The sequence below is a fragment of the Gossypium hirsutum genome, chromosome D05 (assembly GCF_007990345.1).
Source record: "Gossypium hirsutum isolate 1008001.06 chromosome D05, Gossypium_hirsutum_v2.1, whole genome shotgun sequence".
NCBI lineage: Eukaryota > Viridiplantae > Streptophyta > Magnoliopsida > Malvales > Malvaceae > Gossypium > Gossypium hirsutum.
Genome location: NC_053441.1, coordinates 13,066,499 through 13,079,270, shown reverse-complemented (window position 1 = coordinate 13,079,270; position 12,772 = coordinate 13,066,499). Strand labels below are relative to the sequence as shown.

General features: G+C 33.8%; 2 pseudogenes; one reads left to right on the top strand and one right to left on the bottom strand.

Annotated features, from left to right (window-relative positions):
* The first annotated feature begins 7,403 nt into the window (after positions 1 to 7,403).
* On the top strand, positions 7,404 to 9,649 carry LOC107959967 (50S ribosomal protein HLP, mitochondrial-like; annotated as a pseudogene).
* Positions 9,650 to 9,792: 143 nt separating this feature from the next.
* LOC121217082 (probable inositol transporter 2) lies at positions 9,793 to 12,772 on the bottom strand (annotated as a pseudogene).

Genomic DNA, 12,772 nt, shown 5'->3' with positions numbered 1-12,772 from the left:
ATTCATCTATTGCAATAACCTAATTTTATCTCTCTTTTTTTACACAAAAATAAGACTAAATTGATATAATGTATAAATATTAAGAATTAAACTTGTTATTATGTCAATTTTAAATATTACTATGTCATCTTTCTATTAGTCATTTAATAGTCAGTGGCTAAAAAGAAAAAAATTAAATATTTGGGTGACCATTTTATAATTTTTAATGGTTGGGTGACTAAAATTGAAATTTACTAATAGTTGGATGACTACTAGTATAGTTTACCTTATTTTTTATTGGGCTTTACTATAAAATTTGCCTACAAATTATACTGATTTTCTCGCTTAAGTATATAAATTTTGTTTGATAAAAAAACAATACTTAAATTATCAAATTCATCTCTTTTTGTCCCAAAGCAAAATATCGACCAATAAGTATGTGACACGTGGCATGTTATTTGATGGATGAAAGATTATAACGCAAGTGCACGTGTTAACCAAGTAATAAAGTAATAAAAAATATGTAATTTCCACGAGAACCAAATTCTAAGTTGTTAATTTCCAACTATTCAACTCTATTTAATCTATATCAATAAAATAAATTCTAATTTCTATTTAACTTAACCTAAGCAATTTATGGATATTTCATTAAATTAAAACAATGAAAACATTTAAGTTTCTCAATAAATTTTAGAGACTTGGAACTCTAACTTCACCTAATCAAGTTAATCAATCATCTCTCGTTTAATTATTAAATCTATGTAATTTACTAACTCAAGATTCAATGCCATTAACTAGACCATTTAGTATCAAGCAAAATTAATCCCCCTTCCTTACTAGCTATTGGGTTGAAGTTGGGTTGATTAGGGCATCATGTATTGGGTAGGGTGAAGTCACTAAGAACAAACTTATTGGGTTGATTAGGGCACCACTTATATTCCTATTCTAGTTGCAAATTAACTCGTTCGTCAACACTACTAAAATTAATCCTAATCTATTCAATCTAGATTCAAACCTTAATTTCTCTTCCAAGACAAATCAAGATTGTAAAATTAATACAATTTGGTGATCAGACAAGTAGATTAAGCACAAGTCTGAATAAATAATTAATAAAGATCAAAACAATTGAAGAAAAATAAATTAATTAACTAAAAATGATAGATCATCACTCCAAAAAATAATAATTTGAGTTCATATTGAGTTGAAAAAACAACACAAAAAGATATCCACAACAGACCTGCATTAAACAAAAGAGATAATCTAGAAAGAAAATAGCTAAAAGAATTTATGTGGAGCTCTTTGAATTTCTTTTTCTTCTTATCCTTGCAAGCTTGAAGTTTTCCTTAGTATAAGAGAGTCTTCCTTTAGTCTCCAAGTGATTATTTTTCTTTTTTAAATTTCGTTATCCTTGTTTTTAGGGTTTCTTCTCACATTGCTCCACCGCATGCAAAAGTTGTTGTGGAGCAAACTACTTGCTTCCAAAATTTTTGAATTGAAGAACATGCTCCACTACACTAAATTAAATTCGATGGAGCAAAAGGCTACTCTTCTTCATTGCTTGTATTAAGCTCTAAGTCTTTCATTCTTCACCCAATACCTACAATGAGAAAAAGAAAGTAACAAATTCGTCCGAACTAACTCTAAAAATGATACAAATTAAACAAAATTGAAATAATATATAATTAATCCAAAAAGCTATAAATCTAATAAAAACTCATCTAAATGCTAACATTACATCCTAAAATGCTATGAAAACTCTACTAAATTGACTCTAAATATGAGGGTTATCATTCTTATTGAATATTTTACACCTTTTTTAGGTAAAATGAGAAAAATTTGATAGTTTAAGTACCACTTTTAACTCGCTAAAAAATAACACTTTTAACCAAAAAAAAAACTTTTTAAGTGTGAAAAACTATATAATTTCCAAGAAGTTTGCATCAGAAGTATCAATAACATTTCCAAAATTGAATATGCACAAAGCAAACCAATATCTAGATTTTCCTTTTTGAAAGAGCACAAGTCAGTTTGCTCTCCGTTCAAATTGATGTCCTTATTGATGTTTTGACAGATGTTCGAGCACAAGTTCGAACAAAACAACAATAAGCAAATAAGAACCAACCTGTTAGCTAAAGTCTAATCTATCGTTACTGTAACGACACAAAAGTGAGTGGTGTCAGAAAATGTGATTCCTAGACCCTGTTTCCGTAAACCAAATCTGTAAATATTTAATATAAATAATTACGAAGTTTTATAGTAGATGAATTGAATTTTGGATAGGTAAATTTATCGAAATAATGATTAATTAAGGTATAGTGACTAAATTATATAGGTGGTAAAAGTTCAATTGCTAGAGAAATTTTAACTGGAATTTAAAGTAGGGCCTCCGCTAAGACTCAAAGTAGGTTATCGTCACTCTGTCTTCTGCATCTATGCGTACCCATTCTAGGCTGACTGGCACTAGTTGATTTTGTACTGGGCGTCGTCAGATTCTATCCTATCTTTTCTTTTAGCGGAATGATCGTTGCTGAGTATATTGTTATCGGCATCATTTTTGGATTCTCTCGACATTTTAGCTATAAAACAGAGAAATTTAATCATCAACATCCAAATTTCAAGTCTGACTTGACTCTGGCATGTACCTCTAGACTCAATTCTGAGCTCGATTTAATCCAAGAATCGACTAAATCTATGGCTTTGATACAGTAAAAGTAACACCCTGATAACCGATACGATCGTCAGATCCGAGCTACAAGATGTCACGTTCGTTGCTGGAGCAACTATGGTCAATCACAATCATTTTATATTAGTTCCATCCAAAAATGGCCATTTCCTATCTACCAAGCTCAAACACATTCATTAAACTCACCTAAAAAAGCCAATCAACATTTCCTATTAAAATTCCAATCTCATACCATCCTACCTATTCATAGCATATCACTGATAATTCATTCAAGAGCTATTAAGTATACTTACCTAATTCACACATCATGAACACCATAACACATACCAAATAGACGAAGTACAACAAAATAACCATAAATCTGATGGAAGTGTTAATTAATCCAGTCGTCTTCCAAACTCCTAAACATAAAGTACATTAACAAGTAAATATACAGTACAACATAGCGGTAGAGGGCGGTTTCAGTTTTGCAATGAAGCGACTGTTCCGAGATTTGATTTTAAAGCAGAAACTTGGTAATTAATTATTTCAAGAGATTAATAGCAAGCATCACATCATTTCTTAAACATCAACTATGCCATGCCTTGGCTGGTAGGCAAATGATACAATTGTTGTATTTTTTAAAAATATTTCTTATCTTGATTCCTATACAAAAGTTGTGACCTTGCCTTTTCATTATTTGTCGGCAGCACCACAATTCACATCAACTCTTTACGAATAAGTTATAGAATTTATTAGTAATAAAGTAAAATAAATCCACCCGCTATAATCATGAAATTGCCACCACATGCAAATGAAATAATAGATAGCTGATCTATGTCTCTCTTACCCTCGTCTTTGCCACATACCACTGGAAAGTGAGGAATATCCTTGCCCAACCAATATGATTAAATTAACACCACTTTTAAAAGAAATTTAAAGGATAAAGATTTTAATATTTTTAAGTTCCTTTTGATACTTGTTGAATACCTAATTCAAAACCTTTTTTCCTAGATTTTTCTGTTTGTATGAAAAAGAAAATGACTGTATCAATAAAACCTCATAGCCAATACGTTACACATATAAGCTAGTAAGGCATGAACCAAACCAAATATAAAAAGACCCACCAAAAATTGAATCATTTAAAACGTGAACCATACTTTTGAGTTAGCTTAGCTAGAGTGAAGCTCCAATAACTGGAGAGTGCTTCAAATCAAAGTGGCAACCAAAGCCATATGTATATATATTAAATTAGTATCCAATAAATCCAATAACTAAAAGCAAAAGCATTAGGAATGTCTCAAAGATGATGGCCTCCATTATTTCTGCACTGAGTACGAACCCATTTTTTTGTCCATATAAAAATGATGGGTAGGGCATGGAAGTTGGTTAATTAATTAAGCAAAGGCCACATGCGTTGGTGTTGGATTTGATAAATTAATTAATTTTAAACCTTATGATATATGGGGATTAAGGAAAGAAATGATGATTCTGGTTGTACCATAATTCTCATCCATTTCGTAGTTTATGTCCCCCTCCCTTCCAAGTATCAAAAACCAAATAATATTATAATATTGTTACTAATGAGGCAAAATGAAAATTCGTACCCGCAGACGTGTTCCTCGCAATCCAATGTCGGTTAGAAAGAAGCCAACCCTTAATCTAATCACCCTAGCAGTAGCAGAGAGCTCCTCTCTCTTAATTACATCATTTTAAAAGACTGTCTACGTTTTAATGTATATTTACATTAAATTAAGAAAGTAAAAAGTGTAATGTTTGAGTAGTTCAATAGAAATGACTGGGAAAGAAGCAAAGGCACGTGTCATGGTTACAGAGGGCGTGCAATCTAGCTAATATCAATGCATTTGGGTGACTTCTCGATGCCACATTCTGAAAACGAAAACAGAAACAAATAACACAGTCATGTTATTATTATTGTTTTCTAGTTTGATGAGTCTCTGTCTCTCCACCACTTTCTACTCCGTTGCAAGTGTCATGGTCTTGATGAAGAAGGGGTAAAAAAAAAAAAACAGTAATCCAGAGCTTTGAGCTTCCTTTCACTCAGGGTTTTCACTTTTACCTCAAGTTTTTACAGTTTTTTGTTTTACCTGCCTGCCTTGGTCAACACTTAATACCGCTCTGACATCCCACGACACCATGGGCTAATATTTGCCAAGATTTATACTTAAAATGTACCAGATAGCTAGGACGAAGCACTAAAATAGATTGGGATAAAAATATAATTATACAATTATATTAATATGTAATTTAATAAAAAAATTAAGAGGTTAACAGTAAATTTATCATTTTTAGGGGCTAAATTACTATTTACCTCTTTATTGCTGTTACGCATCATATCAATATTAAATCTATATAAAAAAATCATATTTCCTACCATAAATTGAAGGCATGATATTTTGCCATGGTTCAAATCCGAACCACAATAGAGAATTAATCATCATTTGATACAACTTGTGTGTTGTGACCATCGTTTAATTTTGAGAAAAAGGTTGAGGGAATTGCCGAATGATACTATATCATCGAGGTCGTCGATGCATTTGGGCAAACGAGAACTTCATGTTCTTTATGAACATATCAGGCTTTGCTAATGAATCCATTACAATATTGTTATTTTATTGATCACTACATACCATCATCTCAGACATCATCATTGTCATAAAAAACAACTACATAATACTCACCTCTTCCTTTAGTAAATAAATAAAAAAACAATCTACTTCAAACTAAATATTCTCTTAATATCCCTAGCCTAAATTTACTTATGAATCCTATTTCTTCATTTTATTCAACCTGACATTATTCCTAACCATTATGTTAATAGAATATTACGATGGAAAGAAGACACATCTCAGTTGGAGTAATTGAGTCATTATAATGGATTGGTTTGAAAAAACATTTGGTCATCTTGTTAATTGAGGATGTAAGATATTAAAATTATGAGCAATAGTAATAAATTTAAGAACTTTTTAATAAAAAAACACTAATTATATACCATGACAATAAAAAAATAACATAACATGTAACATTTTGAAAAATGTTAATTTTTTACTTGATGATAATTTAAATTTAAATTAATTTTTTATTTAATTAAAATGTTGTATGTTATAAATTGATTAAAAGTGTTGGAGTTAGCGATGGGTACCTAAAGTAGTAAGGAATAAAACTTTAAATACCTAAATGAAAAAAAATTATATAATTTAATTACTTATTTTTCATATAAACCCTAAATAAAGAGCTCGGCCAAAACAAATATAACGAAAACGTGAATGGTTTTGATATATATAATTTTAAATGAATCTCTTCCAAACAACAACTAAAGTTTAAAAGGAACTTTCTACTTTTGAGGAAGGGTAGTAAACGTTAAACTAAACATGTTTCGTTGTTGTGGGAGATAAGATAAATTTGTTGATTGCTCACCAAACACCCTACCTTCAGACTCCAAAATAAGAGCAGAATCAAAGATCTTTATATAATGTTAATCATCAGGGGATGTAGCTCAAAGGGGTAGAGAGCTCGTTTTGCATGTGAGAGGCATTGGCTTCAATCCCCTGCATTTTCATTGTATTTTATTTTTCTATTAACAAATATTGGATGTGAATAAGTGTAAGACGAATTGTATTATTAAATAAATTATTCGAGTTTAACCTTTGAAGATAATATTATTAAAAAGGATAACTATGAGTTTTGAAATTATTAATAATTTTATGAAGAGAATTTGGACATAAGAGGTATAGTGTGTTAGGTGTTGGCTTTTGCAGTGAAAGAATGAAACATTTACGCCCACTTTTTAATTCAAATTAAATGATGATTTGAAATATATATATATTTATGCACCTAATTTATTTGTTTAGTGTGTAATTAGATGGCACGGGGAGTTCAAACTGAGATTAACAGACTTTTTCCTGTTGTTTTGAACAATCATTTGTTAATTTGCAGGCAGGGTTATCTAGGAGAGGTAGCCACTTGCTGGCTTTGGTTGAATGGTATAATTTAATTTAAGTACTTCTCAATATATATTATTTAATTTAAGCCCTCTTAGATTATATTTAGATGGACAAACTGCAATTTTGGTCTTTCTTATAAGTTTACAATTCAATTTAAAACATTTAAATATAATTTTTTTAGCTTTGACCCCAATTTTTTTAATTTTATTTCGACACTATCATATAATTCCTAAATTTGACTTTGTTTACAAGCTTCTGCGTGTTATAATTTTGTGTGGAAAAATGAAAATTATATGCTGATAACTTGGTAGTTTGGAAGATGTTCCCAGGCTGAAGATATTGTTTTAAAGTTAAAAAATATATTTATATTTATTTACCTAAGTCGAATCACTAACATTGCAGGGAACTTCACACACACTTGAAGCTTACAATGTTACCAAAATATGCAAAGAAATGGGTAATAAATATTGCTTCCTGGTGGTGGGTGGGGAGGAAAGCTAAAATTGAGAAGTGAGGGTAGCTATGCTATCCGCCACAACTGTAACAGTGTAACTCCATTAACAACTCTATAGGTTTTTTTAATCTTTGCCCACTTCTTTGCATGAGTAATTTATGATGTCGACAAACTTTGATGACGTGAGTCAGTGAGGGCAGGGTTTGATTTCGTAGAATGTTCATATCTAATTCAACATCAAGAATTTGTTTTATTTTCATTGATGGACTGTTCAGGGAAAAGGGAACCTTTTTATATGAAGTAATTATATATAATGCGTTGGGCTAGTCTATTTAAGCTTGAGCCAAACCCAATCTCCTTCTTCCTTCAAGTCCCTACTTCCTAGTCCTAGGGTTCTTACTTTTTCACTCATTTTCCTCTTTAAGGCTGTCGAATTAAGTAAGAAGCGGAAGATGGCTGCAAGCTTAGCTTCCAGATGCTCCAGGGGTATGTCATGTGATTTTTTCTTGGTGTGGGCGTTTTTAGTTTTTTTCTAAGGGTTTTTGTTGTCCTTTCTTTCTGTTAATGGACATTTTCAGATTACCAGCTCTTCTATGAATAGCTTACAGAGCATTCCGATCCAACTATGTCCATATGCATAAAGTTTAAGTTTTTCTTTGATTGATATAGAGGAAAAATTCTTCTAGTTAGCTATAAGTTTGGACCGAAATGAATAAAGGTTTTTAACCATTGAACCCTGGAAATTCAACGATATTATTTTTTGGAGGGGTTGAGATGGGGTTTGGTGGAACTTATTGAAGCTTATCTAGTCTCAATAGTGTTGCTTCTTGCTCATCTTCATATGGAAGTCTTTTGGTGATTTGTTAGCATTTTGTATTCTGTCTACAATTCTGTGTTTAGAACTTTTTTCACTGTGTTTTATGATTCTTTTAGTCACTTGTGTTTCGTTTGATGAGGATAGCTTTAAGAAGCCTCTTAATTTGTGGGATTTTAGGATGACCTGTTTATGAATTCTGTTTGTATCTATTCTATCATGCTGGGTTTTTTTTCCCCTCTTCTTCTTGTTTACGTCTTCTACATAAGTGCCGGGAACCATTGGTTAGGTTCTTAATGCTTGTAATCTGACTATCCGCTGAACTACATGGTTTTGTTCCTCCCACAAGTGATGTAAATATGTTTTTGTATCATAAATTAAAACCTATATGTTCATAATTCATTTTGTATCTAGTCTTGTTTCTCTAGCTTTTGTTTGACTCTATGGTATATGCAGTGGGACGTTCATTGATGGATGGCCTTCGAAACAACTTCTCTAATTTACCAAGCACATCAAGAGAGACAACATGTGGCAGTTTCCTGTATCAGGTCAGCAAGGTTTTCTAGCATGATGTTTCTTTTTAAGCTTGGACTGCAATAGATGGAATCATTCACGTGGAGCACATGCTAGTGTTCATGCTATATTAATATTATCCTTGGAAATTTAGATCAAGTTCCCCAAATCTCCGGGAATAGACAAGCCTGTGGGAACAGCTTTGACAAGGTTGGTCATGATGTCATTTTTTATGGTCTGAAGTTATGCATGTCTCATTAAACTAAATGGTTCAAAGGGATAAACATATTGTTAATGAGCATCAATTTTTTACTAAACTTTTCCCTTACTCCCTATTTGTTTCTTAAGCATCAAACATGTATAAGAAGTAAGAACCATTGAGACAGCTTTTGAAGAGCTGCATATGAGCCTGATAGGATGGCGCCTGAACTACTTAAATATGATTTCAGTGATGTTGACAGGAGTTGAACTATTGTTAATGAAATTATATTTTGAGTCTTATGTTAGGATCCATAGCTATTGGATAGGATAATTTTCTTAGCTTATGTGGAGTGATAAGTTGTTGAATGTTCAATATTGTAAGTGTATGGTTTAAGTCCTGATAATATTCCATGGTTCTATGATAATTGCCTTTGTGGTATTTTCTTTGATAGGTAACCCTTTATTTCATTTTATTCTGCAGCAACAAAGGACTTTCATACAGATGAGAACTGTTCTAAAAGTAGTGGACAATCAGGGGCAAAAAAGGTGATGTGTATACAAGCATTGAAGGGAAGAAAGGGGCAAGATTGGGAGACACCATAATTGCATCTGTAAAGGAAGCCATGCCTACGGAAGGTGAAGAAAGGAAGGTGGTATATGGTGTGGTTGTGCGTGCTGCCATGCAGCGGGGTCGTTGTGATGGGAGTGAGGTCAAGTTCGATGACAATGCAGTTGTTCTTGTTGACAGAAGGCAGCATAGGGACCAGAGTTTTTGGGCCAGTTCCTCTGGCTGAGGCAGAAAAGCATGTCAGATCCTCACTTTGCAGAGCACATTGCCTGAGGCATGGATCCTCATATTTTTTCCCCCGAACATGACTTTTTTTAGCAATCCAAGCATTTAGATATTTTCATGTTGTCCCAATAGCAGGAAAAAAAATGGGAAGAGGGAAGAACTAATCCGTTGTTTCTATCACATCCTGAGCAATGATTAGTAGATGTTTGCCTTATCTTTAATGAGAATGCAATATATCTGATAAGACAAAATTGCATTGATGACCTCATGCTATCTTACTGGTTGAATAATTAGGAGATGCTCAGAAGAGTCTTTTTGTAGAAAAAAATTATGATATTGAAGTAGTCGATTACAGGGTATTCATGCCTTGAAGTATGCTATTTACCTAAAAATACTTTATATTAGAAATGCTTAAGAAGCTTGACGAACATGTATGGGCATTTTCTCACATGAATCAGTCTTGAGAGAAAAAGAAAAATAGCACTTTGTTATCAAACTATGAAGAGCAATGCCAAATTCAGTGCTGGCTCTTCTCATGTGGTTTGTTACATTTCTCCAGAACTTGTAGTGTAAAGCTCTACCTCCAACATCTTTCTCAATCTCCTCGATAGGTAGCCCTTTGTTTCTGGCACATAGATTGATCACAAAGAGTAAAAGCCATCACGGAGATTCCCCAAATATTAGGAATGTCCAAGATGTTCCTATTGCTTCTTTAAGTGATAGAAAGGACTGACACTAGAGATTCAGATCAGTTTGCTGTTCAGCAATCCCCCAATAATCTTGAACTGAGGGATAACTCAAGTTCATTATCCATGGGACATTCCCATTCAGTGGAAAAAGATGTAGAGACCAGACCAATCAGCGCGAAGCATCCATTTGGACATCCCCTTGTGTAATACTAGTTTCTTATGACATATCTCACTGTGTCATTTGAATCGACAAGTCCTGCAGCATGAATAACGAGAATGATTAATGAAGCAAAACATGCGACTTTATCGAAAGTTATATTTGGATTTTTTGGTTTTCCATGTGATTTACCTTGTTTGTTGGTGAAGAACAGAAACCACAATCTGGAGATGAAGCCTTCAAACACGTCATGCAATCCCAAGCACCGGAGTTTAAAGCTGAACTATAATCCGGACATGTAATGTTTGAAAAGTGAGATGTTTCAACCCTGCTAACCATTGGAGAATGTGTTGTGGTCTCATGGAAAACTCCTGATAAAACACCAAGTGAAACCACCACTCCAATTAAACTAATTATTAGCAGCTTCTTCCTCCCTGTCCTGTCAATAAAGTAAATGCTGACAATGGAGCCAAAGGCATTGAGGCCTGCAGTGACAAGGGAAAGGAGGAGAGCTGTCCGGTTAGAGGCAAAACCAGCTAACTGAACTATGGTCGGACTGTAATACATGACTGTGTTTATGCCAACAAATTGTTGGAAAACTTGGAGTCCTACGCCAGCAGTGAGCCCTCGCCTCACTGCTTTGGTTTTCAACAGTTTAATAATGTTAATCTTTTCGGAAGATCCTTCTTCCTTGATTTCAGCCTCCACGGATTCCTTTAAATCTTGAATTTCTTGTTCCACTTCATGAGCTGGGTAAATTTCCTCATTATCACTTTGGCTGCTTCTTCTCTTCCCTGTATTTTTATTAAGACGACAAATAATCAATATTTGGAAGCTTGAAGACCAAATACATGCAACATTAGAATTCAGGGAACCTTGCGGTATAGCCAACGGGTGATTCTGGAAGAAGTAACATTAGAATGAACTGCAAAAGTGCTGGAAATCCTGCAACTCCAACCATCCACCTCCATGTCCCTGGTGCCTGAACAAAAACATTTATTCAGTTTTTTTGGGGCGGGGCTATAATTTGCTAACATGTTTTGGTAGCTTACTTGGTAAAAGCCAAGTTGATAAGGTAGACAGGAACTGGCCACCAGTGATAAGAAATCCGTTGGTACTAACAAGGGCACCACGGATTTTGGCCGGGGATGCTTCTGAAATATAAGAGGAGAAGTCATTGACGCCATTCCGACACCGAGTCAACAAAATTCGGCCGACAATCAAAAAGCAGCACCAGGAGCAGAGGCCATGATTACAGCTCCAACAAAAAACAGAAATCAGCAATGAGAAGTACTCTTCTCCTTCCAAATCGATCATTCATCCACCCACCACTGCAGCTCCAATGATGGCTCCAGCAACTGCCATGCTCACTATGCTCTCCTGTTACATGTATACATCGAAAAACTGGTCATGTAATCAAAATGGCTTAAGTAGCTAGTAGTAAATTAGTTGCTACATGGCGATGGAAGGACCCAGAATTCGTTTCTGCCAAGTTGCCTCGGGCTTGAACGAAATTCCCTGATAGTAAACTGTTCCAGTTTCAAGGGTGTCTGGGTTTTGAGAACATTCTCTTTCTTTTGTATTGAACAAAAGGCCAATCTCAAACACCCCAAGTCATGTCTTTTTTATATATATAGTTTTATTATATATGTGCAACTGAACTTTTCAATACAAGTCACAACTGCAGAAATTGTTTTTAAAAGGTTCAAATGTCAATTTTTTGAAAAGGCAAAAATGATTATAAAAGAAAATATTTCTGATGAAATCCAAGAAAACGTTGACGACAAACAGTTTTAGAAGAAACAAGCTTGGGACAAGGACTTTACACGAAACAGAGGCCCCAAAGACTTGTACTTAGCTATAGAGAGTTTACAGTGTTTAAGCCAACAATCCATGGGATTATCACCAATTTACCAGCATTTTTAGATGAAAATGGTAACCGATTGCATAGCAAAGGCTAGTTTCAGCCATTTCAAGGGTCTACGTAAGAGCGGTTGGTGTTGTATCTACTTGGATAAGTAAAGACAGATCATTAAACGGACAATCATTGTCCAAAAATGGACAGATAGACCAAGAAATTTAGACAAGAACCTGGAAACATTTACATCAAAAAATTCATAACATGAAAGTAGAAGCAAAATATGTAAAGTTATGTGACCTGTAGAACAGTCTCTCTATCCACAGACTTGAAATTCATCTCTAATGTAAAGGAGAGCACAGATATCACACCTGCAAGAAATATCTATATATATATTTCCAGTGTCGTAGAAAGAAAAAGGAAAAATTATATTCAAAGAGATGCATAAAAAAAAGGAAGAAAAAGAACCAGTGTCGTAGCCAAAGAGAAGGCCACCAATTCCAGCAGAGAAAGCAAGGCGAAGAACATAAGGGTTTCTCCATGTTAGAGAGAGACATTCCTTGAAAGCTGAGGTATCAGTGCTTGTATGTATCCCTCCTTCCATTTTCTCCCCTACAAAGGCTAAAAGATTTTGCAAATTACTTGAATATTCTAGCTCCCAAAAACACACCAATATATATATAGCTT